Source organism: Drosophila miranda (genome assembly GCF_003369915.1).
Source record: "Drosophila miranda strain MSH22 chromosome Y unlocalized genomic scaffold, D.miranda_PacBio2.1 Contig_Y1_pilon, whole genome shotgun sequence".
In the NCBI taxonomy this organism is placed as follows: domain Eukaryota; kingdom Metazoa; phylum Arthropoda; class Insecta; order Diptera; family Drosophilidae; genus Drosophila; species Drosophila miranda.
Window position 1 is genome coordinate 239,272 of NW_022881603.1, and position 12,625 is coordinate 251,896.

Genomic DNA, 12,625 nt, shown 5'->3' on the forward strand with positions numbered 1-12,625 from the left:
CTTTTTTGTCAATAAGTTTATTTTCAGTCGTTACATTTACGAATAACAGGCGAGTTTTTCTACTCAAATCAAATATTAAAATTAAAAAACGAAACAGTTATTGGTTGATGTCCTTCAGCTTCTCTGGATCAGTCTACTCAAGCCAAATCAAATATTAAAATTAAAAAACGAAACAGTTATTGGTTGATGTCCTTCAGCTTCTCTGCATCCGTCTGCACCCAATTTTTTTATAGTCATCGCTGCACATGACTATCGCCCTCAAATACTCGGCCGGCACCCCAGTTTCCTCTGATAGTCTTAACATGGTCACTATTTTTTTTCCTTAAAAACGGCAGCAATTTTTTTCATTGTCTTCGAATTCCTTGAAACCATACCTCTTATTGCTGTGTAATGTTGGTTCATTACGTGGTTTCCCAAGGTGCTCAACCTTCCAATCATTTTGCCGCATAGTTTTTCACTTGCAGCCTTGCACGGGGGGCGAAGCCTTAGGGGAAATCGGTGTTTTCAAATTGTCCTTTCCACTTTCAGTACTAAGAATGTCTTCAGTAAACATGTCTGGAGAATTAAGAAGTTATTATATGTATTTTTTTTTAAATTTTACTTATTTACTTACTTAAGTCCGGATCCTCCCAAACCGCCTGCTCCTGCTTCTCCTCCACGTGGTGCACTGGCTCAGACGAATCATATATTTCATCAGAAATAGTACACTCCATATCATTGACTGTATAATCAGAAATATTGTGAATATTGTCAGAAATGTTGTCAATATTCTCCTCAATAAAGTGAGTTGTGGCCGACTCCTCCGTATGACCGTGCATATTGTTGTCAATGTCCTCAATATCCTGAGTTGTGGCCGACTCCTCCGTATCACCGTGCATATTGTCAATATCCTCAATATCGTGAGTTGTGGCCGACTCCTCCGTATGACCGTTCATATTGTTGTCAATATCCTCAATATCCTGAGTTGTGGCCGACTCCTCCGTATCACCGTTCATATTGTTGTCAATATCCTCAATATCCTGAGATATCATCAGAACAGAAATATTCTGCACCGGAGTAACAGGCTCAGCATACTTCGCGTGCGTCGTCCCCGCTGAATGGAATACATTATTAGAAGAATATAATATAAATGTAACTAATAATGTAACAAATTAATCACTCCTGCTGCACTTATGTCGCAAACTTGGGCTCCACCGAACGACAACGTCATGTTGGCAATTTCCTGTGCTTTCGGGCTTTGCACTTTCCGGCCTTGCAGATGGTCCCAGTATATCCCGCATAATACATTAACAAGGGCACTGTCCACCCCGTCAATTCTTACACCTCCCAAATTAATGTACATCTTTGTCTTATTTTGTGTTCTTTATTTATGTTTTAAATAACGGGGAATGTATGGTTTTGGTATTTACTCATCGATAGTATTATAAGAAATACCAGTGTACTCGATATGCCAACACACATTTATTCGAATACGACGATCAAAAAGGAAGAACGTTTACAGATATTTTGTTGCTATACGATACGGACCGATAAATATCACATAATTCCGCGTCTAGTTTCCTGATTTCAACATGTATAAAAATAAAAATAAAATAATTGTAAGGCAACATATATTAACCCTAACCGATCGAGATATTATACTGCAATTAGTTTTATGCGATATTATACTGCGATATGATACTGCGATAGGTTTTATGCGATATTATACTACGATAAGTCTGAGGCGAGTTATTCGACGATCGACAAAAATAGAGAAAAGAGTGAAATAAGTTAATAAGAGTAACCCAAGAACCGCGCCAAGATGGATAAAAAGATAGATTCAGAAATGCATAAATTGTCGTGTTTCGATTAGGACATAAAGGAACTCAATCTGTTCGAGCCGTTTCAGGACATAGAGGAAGATATGTTCGAGCCGTCGCAATTGTCGTGTTTCGATGAGGACATAAATGAACTCAATCTGTTGGAGCCGTTGCAATTGTCGTGTTTCGATGAGGACATAAATGAACTCAATCTGTTCGAGCCGTATCAGGACAAAGAGGCAGAGGAACATCTGCCGTGTGGACCGCTGGACCGGCTGGTTAGTACATTGCCTATGGATGCTGACGACGACGACACTGATGGTGAGTAGATTATGGCAATTACATTGGAGCAGGTGAATCAGACTTTTCTTCCTGCAGGTATCGTCGGTAACGATGATCTGGTCAACGATATTGGTCGCCTTCAAGCGAGCTATGAATTGCACAAAGGTACGGGCCCCCGAAAATCTGGTAACGGACGCATTGGAAGAACTGAAAATGCAAGGAAACATAATGAATGGACGCATTAACATGACTGTAAAATTACAGAAACTAAGCGACTCAGAATTTTCCACTTACATGGATGAGTATCACATGCCGTGGTACCAAAATGCAAAAAAAGGACCGGTACATAAATGGAAAATTCTTGCAGTCGCTGCAATCTCAATTAACGGGAATGAAATTCATTATTTGTATTTCCACATTTGTCCCGTTTCCAAAACATCTGCACTAGGCAGGAATGCGGTCAAGGAAGGACTCGATTTAGTATTGAGGGAGATTGAGAGTGGGGGCTTGTCAAGTCAACTGTTGGCAGTTGCCGTGAAAAAGTGTAAGGGAAAAATTCCCCATATTGTGGGATCTGCCCCACCTCAAAAAGGTTATCCTAAAAAATGATATACATGAGGATGTGTTGTTGTCAAATATGTATGTCAAGGAATACAGGGAAGAATTTACAAGAGTATCTTTGAGGCTACGAAGTCGGTAGACAACTTGCCCGACTACCTAATGTCTGATAAAGTTAAAGAAATCATTAAAAATGAAATAATAAACTTATTACGCGCTGTTGAAAAACATTTCGAATTTAGAAACGAACCAATATGTTTTAACAACATGAACAGCAATACCTTCGAGGAACGTGGCAAGCATTTATCAACAATTTTTATAAACATAATGAAAGTATCGTTTAAAGAAGATTTCAACAGAAACCCAGTATATTATGCTACAACTGTAGTGTTCATGGCTCTCCAAATAATGGACCAAAAAATTAAATTATTAAATTAGACGTTAGAAAATATTTTGTAGTATGTAGTATTATTATATTAATTTTAATAATAATAACAATAATAATAATAATTTGTTTTTTATTTTATTTATTTTATGTAGTATGTATTATACATGTACTATACATAATTAATGTATTTTCAGCTGTAGAATGTAGAATATTTTCAGCCTGTACAAGATTTTCAGCTGTAGAATGTAGAATATTTCAGCCTGTACAAGATTTTCAGCTGTAGAAGCCTGTACAAGATTTTCAGTTGTAGAATGTAGAATATTTTCAGCCTCTACAAGATTTTCAGCTGTAGAATGTAGAATATTTCAGCCTGTACAAGATTTTCAGCTGTAGAAGCCTGTACAAGATTTTTAGCTGTAGTGTTCAATTTTTTTTTGTTGTTTGATTGATTTTTGAATTGATTGTTGTTGTTTGATTGATTTTTTTGTTCTGAAGGCTTGATCCACCGGTGACCAGGGACGCAGGATGGCTCTAAGCTATAGTATTTATTGTACGAGTAATAATCAACTAGCACAGCACTAGCATTTAACCCGTATTCAGAGCAGACTGTAAGTTTAAGTTAGTCTGAAATTGTTTTTATTAACATACGAATAATGAAATTGAACAAAACCCTTAATAATTTGTTGTCAGTAAGTAAGTAGTATATAATGGTTATATAGACAGTAAATATTGTATAAACGAATATCTTTACTGTATGTACCATTTTGTACCAGAGTAAATATTTTGTAATTGCAATGTTAGATTTACGCATTCTTGAATTTTCATTTCTTTTTCTTTTCGTTATATAGTTTTATTATCTTTAATTGGTTTTCTGTTTTCTGTTTTCGTTTTGTTTTTTTTTTTGCATTTGATATGATTCGGTTCAAAATGTGTGTGCTGTTTACGCACATATTATGGTTAATGGTTCTTAATCTTGTTCGTTACTCTTTTATTACCCTTTTTGTATATCTTTTGTTTTATAGATTAATCTTTAGCTAAGCTGAGGAGCGTAGCGTATCGGATCAAATCAATCAAAAGTTGATGGGTCTAAGGGGCTAGCTAACGAGGCAGTCAATGCCAATGGCAATGGAAATCCAAATGGAAATTTATGCAAACCATGCGGCAAAACTAAAAAAAAACTAAACTAAAAACGTGACGCGTGACGTCGGGGGCTGCGTAGCCAGTGCAAATTGATTTGTTCCTTTTGGCTATAAAATCTGATCTGATCTGATCCAGATTCAGCAATCTGATAGATATGATCATTATCTATGATTCTGCGTTTTTAGTTTTCTCGAATGTGCAATATTGTGGATGCAACAGATTTTCGTCCTTTGTGGTGGCGGAAGGGGGTGGGGCGAAATTCTGAGATTTATAGTGAGATCTAACAGGAGTGCAGATACTAAATTTGGTTACTCTAGCCTTAATAGTCTCTGAGATTTGTGGATGCCCCAGATTTTCTTCCTTTGCGGGGGCGGAAGGGGGTGTGGCGAAATTTTTGATCCTTGAACTCATATTTTGCAATTGGCAAAACCGACCATGAAACCTGTGTGTTAGAGAGAGACAGAGCGAGAAAGAATGAAATTGTTTTCTTGATTCTGGCTATAATAATTATACGATCTGGTTCAGATTTTGCACTCTAGAACATATAGTCATCCTCTACTATTCTGCGTTTTTGGTTTTTTCGTATCTTTAAAAATGTGGATGCCACAGACTTTCATCCTTTGTGGGGGCGGAAGTGGGCGAGGCGAAGTTTTGAAATATTTTTGTAGCAGTGACATATCACAGAAGTCTGGATCCAAAGCATCGTTGCTCTAGCTCCTATAGTCTTTGAGCATTAGGCGCTGAAGGGGACGGACAGACGGACGGACGGACAGACAGACAGGGCTCAATCGACTCGGCTATTGATGCTGATCAAGAATATATATACTTTATATATATACACTCAAACTGTGACATCATCGCCAGAACGAACGAGAGTTTTTGAAAAACGATTTTCGAATGTGGGCCGGCAATGGTCACGATCACTTTTTTGATGCCCTAAAAGGAAACGCCGAAGGTGGCTCGTTTTCTCAAGTGTCTATTGTTTCTTTCAAGAAAAGAAAATAAATAAGAAATAAACGAAATAATCGTGCCTGACCGTCAGTCGATCCCCTCAGATAGTGTGCAACAGCAGTAAACGGAGTCCAGTTCCATGTTTACCCAATCGGGTTCGGGCGTAATCCAAGCCTCGCTTCATTTGCATGGACTTTTGGCGTCGAGTGCTTCCGTCCTCACATACCACATTACACATGTACCGAGAGCTGAATTTGCATTTCTTATTACCAATTACAATTAAATAATCCATCGATTAGGCGATATGTGGAGAGTCGAGCGACCAGGTCTCAGTTTCCCCCCCTCCCCATATACGACTACTACCTAAATCGTTGGCTGGATTCATTCGTTTGCCGATCTGGCTCCGCCCACAAAGCTTTTGTTTATTCGTTTTCTACTTTTAGCGGGACACAAGGGCGTAGTCCCAAAAGGGGTGCTAAATCAAAGTGATCTTTAATTAATTTTTTTTTTTAAATCTTGCCATTTTCAGGGCTTTTGGAAGTTCCGGGGGAATCGTGAAAGTCCCAGTACTGCCGCCTCGTCTGGGCTTAATTAAATTATTCGAAATTATCGAAACGTGCGGGGCACTGACTGACATCCCCCCCAATTCTCCCACTCCACACACACCCCCCTCAAATCTTTTGTTGTGTGTTGTACGAGTACATGATGTAGGCCACCCAATTGTTTATGAAGTGCACAGCGAGTACGAGTAGTTCATATGTATATACCCAATATAGAGCATGTATATGCGATGCATGTGTGTGTATCCACTTTAGTTAAGTTAAGCATGTGTCCATGTGTTTGTGAGCTGTCCGTATTTCGGTGCCAGCTAAATATTTCTTGTATACAACTATATTTTGTTGCTTTTTATCTGCGGATGCCACTCGGAGGCGGTTCAGCATGAAGTCATGCTTGGTCTCAGCTCCAGCCCCATCTCCTCACGCATTCATCTTAATTACGAAGTTTTTATGATGACAATTTCGGGGCTGCGTTTCACTACAAGTCAAGTATATATTTCACTGTAAAAAAACTTCATTTGTAGATCAAGATTGTAGTTTTTTTCTGCCACACCCGAGTACTTTTTTCTTCATACTAGAATTTTTGGTTATTTCCCTTTGTTTTTTCAGTTTTAATGCCAAGTGTAAACAAAGCGTCTCGGGCCAGACCATCGCCTGTTGTTCATTAAGTGCAGCAAAACGCTGAGAATGCATAAAAAAAACGAGGGGGAACGTTGTGAGTTGCTGCGGAGACCGCAACTCTACATTTATACCCGATACTGCAAATTGATTTCTTGCTTTTGGCTACAAAAATAATCTGATCTGATCCAGATTCAGCAATCTGATAGATATGATCGTTATCTATGATTCTGCGTTTTTAGTTTTCTCGAATCTGCAATATTGTGGTTGCAACAGATTTTCGTCATTTGTGTCGGCGGAAGGGGGGGGGACGAAATTTTGAGATATACGTTTTATAGTGAGATCTAACAGGAGTGCATATACTAAATTTGGTTACTGTAGCGTTAATAGTCTCTGAGATTTGTGGATGCCCCAGATTTTCGTCCTTTGTGGGGGCGGAAGGGGGTGTGGTGAAGTTTTGACACAAAACGGTCAAGGTCCGATATCACAGGAGTGTGGATACCAAATTTGGTTGCTCTAGCTCTTATGGGTTCTGAGATCCTTGAACTCATATTTTGCAATTGGCAAAACCGACCATGAAACCTGTGTGTTAGAGAGAGAGAATGAAATTGTTTTCTTGATTCTGGCTATAATAATTATACGATCTGGTTCAGATTTTGCACTCTAGAACATATAGGCCTGCTCTACGATTCTACGATTTTGGTTTTCTCGTATCGTCGAAATTTTGGATGCCACAGATTTTCGCCCTTTGTGGGAGCGGAAGTGGGCGTGGCAAAATTTTGAAATTTTCTTGTAGCAGTGACATATCACAGAAGTCTGGATCCAAAACATCGTTGCTATAGCTCTTATAGTCTTTGAGCACTACGGACGGACGGACGGACAGACGGACGGACGGACAGACGGACAGACAGACATGGCTCAATCGACTCGGCTATTGATGCTGATCAAGAACATATATACTTTATGGGGTCGGAAACGATTCCTTCTGGACGTTACACACATCCAGTTTTACCACAAATCTAATATACCCCAATACTCATTTTGAGTATCGGGTATAATAATGCCATAAATTGGATAAACAATCCAAGCACAGTTTGCCAAAAAACAGACTTTATGGACAAGCAATTTAGTTTAGTGCTTACTCTGCTCTCCTCCTCCCACGCAGCTAGAGGGTCTCTCGATCTGATCACATCACGTATTCGGGAAGGGTATGGTAAAATATCATGTCAGAATGTTATAGCAGTGTAAGACAGTACGTATATAGTATAAATTATTGACAGACGATCGGAGAAACGCGGCTGATCCTGTGCAGCTGGACATATACATATTCAGTTTATCGCGTTAAAAACTTTACATTAATCACGTCTGTCCCCCTTCTACTTACTCTTTCCGAAGTGTTGTCATTTGCTGATTTCACTTTTGCAGCTGCACCAACACAAAGAACTTTAGTAGAGGATTCGGTGTGCAACTCAGAGCCAATTTTGTTGGGCAATTTCCTAGGTCCCAGCTCTCTCAGTCTCCAAATTCCAGATGTTCCCACAGACAGAAAGAAGAACAGGGCTGAAAGGTTTATAAATATAAATTCACTCAAAGAAAAAATGAGAAGTCGAAACAGTTTTCAAATCGCGAATGAAGATAATCTCATTATTATTTTTCTTTTAAGACTAGTAATAATGTCGTTGGACTCCCTTTCCTTTGTGACACACTTTATTCTCAAATTCCAGAGTGATACGAGTACTTTTTTTTTACCAGTGTTATAGTAAATACATATGTGAGCTCCAAGAGAAGAGGGAATAAAATTCCACTCCAGACTCCGTATACTCTGTGATTTCGACTGGTTTCCGTAGATGAAGCAAATGTTTAAGAGTTTAAGGGCAATTTGTGTTTTCCGAAGCTTTTCTCAATAAGTATAGATTACCTTGACTACATCAATATTTCTGAAAGTAGTGCTCTTAATTGCTAGGGTCAGATGCGACTGAGAGAGGAGTTGCTCACTTTTGAAATCGTTTGCTGTTAAGTTTTCTGTTAATTATTGTGATATTACGCCATTCTGTCAACCGATGTCTTAGTAAGACTTTGGGTCGAGCTTCAGCTTGGACAAACAATGAAGTTGTTTGTCAATTGCTTGGGCAAATACTCGTACTCAGGTGGAAAAACAAATACCAGAATGGGGAAGAGATTAAGATGGGAGACAAGAAAATATCAAATAAAGGGCCAATTAAGGAAGGTGATTGTGCGATTCTGTTTATCTTATCAACGAAAAATTTTGACCCCAGGGGCGTCATTTACAATCCTCAATTTCTTTGCATACTAAAGCAACATTAGCCGAAGAGCTACCTACAAAAGAGAAGACGATGTTTCCTGATTCCCAATTCGTAGGCTATTGATAAACAATCAGTGGGGGAATATTCACATTAGCCAGGTCTCATGTGTGATTAGCCGATTTCTCACACATTTCAAGCATCAAAGCAGACAGCAGACAGCAGACAGAACGGAACAGAACAGAACACAACAGAGCGGAGAAGACGTTGAGCTGACGGCTGGAGGGATCAGATCCCACAGAAGAAGCCGCCTTGAAATTTACGAAAGAGCCGCACTGCCCAGGTCTTTATCTAAAGCTCCATTCGGAACAGTATTCAAAGCATAAAGCGTAACCAATTGATTGCTAATTGATATTGATGTGTCGATTATTTTATGATTATTCTTTATGATCGTTAAATTTTGATATACCAAAAGGCCAGCGAGATCGAACACAAAACTTGATTCAAATTTGTAGATCACTTTAAACAATGAAGCCACTCCCTGAGTACTTCTCAGGCCTGTCTTACCTTGTCTTCAGTTGGATTGTTATAATGTAATAACTACACGGGAGGGCAAATTAAGTCTGTAGTTCGGGTACCACAAAAACCACTTAAAGACGCTTTCTTTAATTGCCCCCAAAACGAAGATTTGGTTTTTATTTTTCGAGAAACCTGTGGGGTAGCTTTCGGCTGCGGATGTGGCTGTGACTGTGGCTCTGACTGTGGCTCTGCCTCCAGCTGCTGGCCAGCTCCATGGACAGACAGTCATTTGTGTGAAAATCATCGTAGCATGAAGCTTTGTCAAATACCGTTTGTTGCGGGGGTCGGTCCACTCTCATGCTTTTGTTTCGGCCATTTCAAGGTCTGTACAGAAACCGTCTGTTGGGTCAGACCTCCCTCCATTGACCAGAGCAGAGCTCTAACAATGCGGGTTCTGGCATCATTTTCATAGAAACGGCATTAGAAGTTACTCATACGCAGCGTGGGTTGGATAAGATTAACGAAAGCCCACATAGACATAGCTCATCCTCCCCATTCTCACTTGACTCTTTGCAGACAGCAGAATGAGCTCTAACAACTGCGGTTTCATCGATCCGCATGGCCAGTTGAGCGCAGCCCTCGCTAATCGGGACATACGGGAATTCCACACTGCCCTGGACAGCGGTGCCCAGGCCAATCGCCAGGACGATCGAATGCCTCTCAGGTGGGCTCCTGCATTCAGCTGCTGCTCGAGTACGGAGCCTCTCCGAATTTGGTGGATCAGGGCGAGTTCACGCCCCTCCTCCATGTGCTGAAGAATATAAATATTAAGGCAGGCACTAAGCTGGAGCTGATCCGACTTTTCCTGAAACAACCACAGTTGGACATTGACAGCTATCGGAATGGGCAGGTACGCCAGATGCTGAGGGATCAGTATCCGGAACTGCCGTTGCCGGAGCTGCGCGAGGCCGGAGCGGAGATCGACTGCGAGCGACTCTCCGCACGCTGCGGGACGGAGACGACAACCAGTTCGAGCAACAGTTCGCGGAGTACCACCAGAACGTCAGCGGAAACGCAGACAACGCAATGCAATGCCAACCAGGAGGAGTATCAGTCCCTGCTGGCGGAGAGTATCAAGCGGGGCAAGCAGCGAGCCTTTGAGGCCATCCTCGAGACGGGCATCAACATTTATCCTTCAAAATTGAGCGACATCAGCCCCGTGGAGTTGGCCGTAATGTGGGGCAACCACAGGGCGCTAGAGAAGCTGTTGAAGCATCCGCAGCTGAGGCTGACATCGCATTCCAAGCTGCTGAACGCGGTTATCAGTCGCCTGGGTGAGCAACCGCTGGACGACTTCTGTGACCACCAGCGCTGCTTCCAGCTGCTGCTCGAGAGCGATCGTGTGGACATCAATGAGGCGGACAAGGCTGGCCTGGTGCCACTCTCCTATGCGGTCAAGTATCGCAACACAAAGGTGGCACAGGAGCTTCTACGGCAGGGAGCGCGTTCGGAGATCTTCCCATACAGGAGATGGACCCGACAGTGCTGGAGGAGCACTTCGATTCCTTCATCACCACCAACGGGGAGAAGCCCGGTGACCAGAGTTTCGAGATCATCATCAACTACAATCTGATGAGACGCCAGCGAGAGCCCGGGCAGTCGGACAAGCGGAGCATTGGCCATCCTCACCAATTGGAGGACGAGATGATTCCAATCGCATACATCGCCGATTCCAAGGAGCTGCGTTATCTGCTGCAGCGCCCGCTAATCTCGAGTTTCCTCTTCCTCAAGTGGCACCGCCTCTCGGTGAGCTTCCATCTGAACTTTCTACTTTACTCTCTCTTCACTGCCTCCATTATCACGCATACGCTCCTTAAGTTCCACGAAAGCGACCACACGGGCCTGACTGCCCTCTTCGGCCTGTTCTCTTGGATAGGGATTGTGTATCTCATGATCCGAGAGGTCATACAGCTTGCCATGTCGCCGCTGCTGTACTTCAGGTCCATCACGAACCTGATGGAGGTGGCTCTCATTGTCTTGTCGATCCTAACCTGCATGGAAGCCAGCTACGACAAGGAGACGCAGCGCATACTGGCCGTCTTCACCATTCTGCTGGTGTCCGTGTAGTTCTGCCTGCTGGTTGGCTCCCTGACAGTACTCTCAATTTCGACGCACATGCTCATGCTGCGCGCCGTCTCCAGCAGCTTCATCAAGAGCTTTGCTTTCTACTCGATCTTTGTGCTTACGCTTAGTCTGTGCTTCTACATACTGTTTGGCAAGCCCCAGGTGGATTCCTCCTCTCCGAAGGACAGCACGCCAGAGCCAGCAAAGGAGGGAGAAGATGATGGTCACTTCAACACATTCTCCGTGCCCATCGAGGCGCTCATCAAGACGATTGTGATGCTCACGGGAGAATTTGATGCCGGTGACATAAAGTTTGACAGCGTCTACACTTACCTGATCTTCCTGCTCTTTGTGTTCTTCATGACCATTGTGCTGTTCAATCTCCTGAATGGTCTGGTCTGGTCTGTCAGCGATACTCAGGTGGGTTTATATTTCCTTTTCTTCCTCGGCTTTATCCAACTGTTTTCTCCCCTCTCTTTTCCCACAGGCCATCAAGGCCCAGGCGGAACTGAACGGCGCCATTTTCCGCACCAATCTGCTGACCCGCTACGAGCAAGTTCTCAATGGCCGAGATGGACACGCTCAGACCTCATCGTCCCAGTTGAACAAAGGCAGCCGGTTCGCTCGAGGAAGACCATGAGCTAGTCACCGGTTCAATCGTAATTATACCCGATACTCAAAATGAGTATTGGGGTATATTAGATTTGTGGTAAAAGTGGATGTGTGTAACGTCCAGAAGGAATCGTTTCCGACCCCATAAAGTATATATATTCTTGATCAGCATCAATAGCCGAGTCGATTGAGCCCTGTCTGTCTGTCCGTCTGTCCGTCCGTCCGTCCGTCCGTCCGTCCGTCCGTCCGTCCGTCCCCTTCAGCGCCTAGTGCTCAAAGACTATAAGATCTAGAGCAACGATGTTTTGGATCCAGACTTCTGTGATATATGTGAAATATTTCAAACTTTCGCCCCGCCCACTTCCGCCCCACAAAGGACGAAAATCTGTGGCATCCACATTTTTAAAGATACGATAAAACCAAAAGCGCAGAATAGTAGAGGATTACTATATGTTCTAGAGTGCAAAATCTGAACCAGATCGTATAATTATTATAGCCAGAATCAAGAAAACAATTTCATTCTGTCTCGCTCTGTCTCTCTCTAACACACAGGTTTCATGGTCGGTTATGCCAATTGCAAAATATGAGTTCAAGGATCTCAGAACCCATACGAGCTAGAGCAACCAAATTTAATATCCACACTCCTGTGATACCGGACCTTGACCGTTTTGTGTCAAAATTTCGCCACACCCCCTTCCGCCCCCGCAAAGAAAGAAAATCTGGGGCATCCACAAATCTCAGAGACTATTAAGGCTAGAGTAACCAAATTTGGTATCCGCACTCCTGTTAGATCTCACTATAAAACGTATATCTCAG

The 12,625-nt window shown here is 42.3% G+C and overlaps 1 long non-coding RNA gene across 1 annotated transcript; it reads right to left on the reverse strand.

Moving 5' to 3' along the window:
* Window positions 1–2,252: 2,252 nt before the first annotated feature.
* On the reverse strand, window positions 2,253–11,574 carry LOC117189616. Its single transcript, XR_004473483.1, has 3 exons — window positions 11,531–11,574; window positions 7,678–7,853; window positions 2,253–2,288 (listed from the first exon to the last, which is right to left on the reverse strand). It is a non-coding gene; the product is annotated as an uncharacterized LOC117189616 (long non-coding RNA).
* Window positions 11,575–12,625: the final 1,051 nt, after the last annotated feature.